Source organism: Dermacentor andersoni, chromosome 2 (assembly GCF_023375885.2).
Source record: "Dermacentor andersoni chromosome 2, qqDerAnde1_hic_scaffold, whole genome shotgun sequence".
Taxonomy (NCBI): domain Eukaryota; kingdom Metazoa; phylum Arthropoda; class Arachnida; order Ixodida; family Ixodidae; genus Dermacentor; species Dermacentor andersoni.
This window is the reverse complement of record NC_092815.1, coordinates 162,056,969-162,060,173: the sequence shown is the minus strand read 5'-3', so window position 1 is coordinate 162,060,173 and position 3,205 is coordinate 162,056,969. Positions and strand designations below refer to the sequence as shown.

General features: G+C 45.4%; 1 pseudogene; it reads left to right on the top strand.

Annotated features, from left to right (window-relative positions):
• The first annotated feature begins 281 nt into the window (after positions 1-281).
• LOC126541062 (U2 spliceosomal RNA) lies at positions 282-514 on the top strand (annotated as a pseudogene).
• Positions 515-3,205: the final 2,691 nt, after the last annotated feature.

The window sequence follows — 3,205 nt, the reverse complement described above, 5'->3', positions numbered from 1 at the left end:
GTGGCTGTGAGGTCACTTGAAAACCACAAGTGGTCATACATAACGCAGGCCACGCAAAATTGTTTCCCCATAAACTCCCTCAGAAACCTGGCCGTTGCTCCGGTGAAACGTTCCAAGTTTGTGGTATCGAAGCCACATGGATGGTTGGCATATCTTTCGCCCTCGTGGTCCTGGTGAGCAGCACGCTTATGGAACCGCCACCACGGGAGAGCGAAAGGAAAGGAAAGGAGATACGCAAGCGATGTGAACGACAACGAAGAGAAGGTGGTGCGAACGTAAACATGGCCCACTCAGGTCAATGTATAGTATCTGTTCTTATCAGCTTAATATCTGATACGGGTTGTATTTGGACCTAATGTACAGGTTGTATTGGGACCTACGATATTAGGTCCAAATACAAGCATTATTTACAAACAAACTTATTTTTGCAAGTGGGCGGAGTGCTTAAAGCCTGATTCACCTCCACCGTGGGTCGGGCCGGTATTGCACTATCTTCTGGATCGACCCACGTAAGGGGAGAAATTTTCGATCTACACCGTTCTTCCCAACGGACACATTTTTCGCAAGAACCTAGCCATACACAGCATCGCTGTAAAAAAATTTACTAACCCTTACGATACTCCATAATGCGCAATTGGAGCGCAGCTCTATGCGTGCTTTTATTTCGCAATATACTGGCCGGCGTCGACAATATGTTTAGTGCGGCACATTGCAAACGCAGCGAAGGCTGGCGCGAATGCATCGCTGATGGGGAGATTGCGAGAGAGCGTGTGTGACGCTTGGGCGCAATTCACAGAAGCCGCCGCAGACAGACCTCCGCTCACGCAGCGCTTTGTTTTTATATATGGTATGGGTGGCGTCATCGGTGAAGAGACGACGGCGCGCTGCTCTGGCACTTTGTCATAGCGGCCGTCCCCAGAAACCCTGCCTTACGCGGCACTATGCTAACCTCCTCACGCTTTTTCTCTACCGTTTTCCTCCAACTACCTCCTCACAGTTCCTTCGCTATCGCTGTCTTTCATCCCTCACCGCACTCCGCCTTCGTTATTTCATCCTTCGCTGTGCTCATTCACTCGGTTACGCCGAGGGACGTGTACGATGATACAGAAAGGGGTCCCTAAGAGTTGCACTCCAGAAAAGATGTTTGTTTCATTAGTTTATGAGCTGGTAGGATTCCTCATCTGCAAGCTTGAAGGATGCTTGTATTGGGAGAAAGACAACGTAGGTAGGCGGATCGTTGGAGTCGACGCTGGTTGTCGGGACTAAGGACTCGTAGTAAGCTTCAGTTTGGCTGCGCACTGACTTCGATATTGTGGTCTAAGCCCGAATATAGACCATAAGGGCAATTATTTCTTTGGTAGAGTGCCACACTGCGTTAAACATGTAGGGTCGGCTTAGGTGCGTCGTTCGGAAACGATCAAAGTATGGAACTCCCCTTTTCCCCCCTCATTTGCAATACGCTGAATTGTTGCAAATACTTCGAAATTATGAAGCGTGCTAAATGGTCCTGAAGTGATTTAAGCTTCGGGTTATTCAATGTATTTTGAGGGTTCCAAAGAAACAACGTTTATTCCACTTTGGATTGAACTATTTTCTGGTGTAGAAGCACTGTGAAGAGTAACTGAGGCATGAGAAGGCTTACGCCAAAGTAAGGCAACAATGCGATTGCCGCTGTTAGACGTGCGTGTGACATGCATATTTCTAGAAGGCCCATTAGTGATGTGAGATGACTAATACTGTACCAAGCGAGAAAAGGAATTAACCGAGGGGCCAGATTTTTTTTATTAGTTATTATTATTACTTATGATAATACTGTACCATGTCACAGGAAAGTTTGAGGGTGTACAATGTGGTGAGTTTTTCTGAAATTTCTCGAGTCCGGAGTCCCTATAAATCTTGGCCTGCAAAAAATGATCGGTCATAGCAGAGAAAAAAAACGCTCAAGGTAAACCCAATGCTAAACGCCTAATTAGCTAGATAATGTACAAGACCGTAACAGGAGTCGGATATACATGGCAGTGCAGTCGTGCACAGATGATGCACTCTAAAGTCTAATATTGTTTGACGTGTTAACAAATTTTGCCATGAAAAGCTCCTCTAATTGTAAGTAGTCGCCACGGCTGGGCAAACACCCAGTAGAAGTGCATTGTTGTCCTGTTTGTAGCGTCAAAATATGAGTGCTATGCGTATTTAATTCCCCGACATCCTTTTATTACATCGCAAAAATGTTTGTGTGCAGTATAAGATTCGTTGAGACGCGCTGTTGTATGCTTCCTAGGATTTGCATGAATGGCAGCCCTGATGGTCCCACAACGCAACGTCAGATCTCGTTTTCTTGCATTATTATGACGAGTATATTCCTTGTCGCCATTGAAAGATGGACGCAAGCTGCACTTTATAAAGGCTCTCCTGACCCAGATAAAACAGTATTTCGTGTTTTGAAGTATTCGCTTCTAGTGGACCCGGTACTGGTTCGTGGAAATGTTTAGTTATTATAGCATTCGCATTTTAACCAGACAGCTTCACTGGGAACAATTTCTGACCAAAATTCAAGCAGAACTTGTCTTGGCCAAGTCATAGGATGTTGCTACGTGCAAGTTTTCAATACGGTTCACTGGAAGAGTTGTCGCGAAGTCTTAGCCATACGGGAAGCTCGGATCGTCTTGCGAAACATTCTACCCGTTAGCGAACGAGGAAGAGGTTACTGCGAAGAAATTGTTCTATCAGGTTCTACGTGACGTCGGTAGCGGGTCAACAGCAGCAAGAGAAGGCCATGCTTAAATCCTCCCAATGTCTTAGTCAACTCATATATACGCGCCGTTTATGCGCCAGAGTCTTCTAGAAGGATTCACTACATAGTAATCAATAAAAATTGTTACAATATACCAACAAAAGCTCTTTCATGTGTACCTTTCTTTTTGCCATCATTGAAAACCTCTACCGATGGATGCGAAAGAGAGTGGAATATTACACCGAGTGCTGCAGGTCGAGCGTCAACGCGTCGCTGCTAACCGCAAAGCCGTCCTCCAATACAAGAGCAAAACAGAGTAAAGAAAATATGAGATGATGACGATAACTATAGCAGGAGACCTCAATGGTAAATTAGGACATTCTCAAAACGTTTGCATCACAGAATTTACGGCAGAGGCGTTAGGATGGAATGAGCGTTCAACTACGCACCAACATCGACGGTGTAGAATGTGAT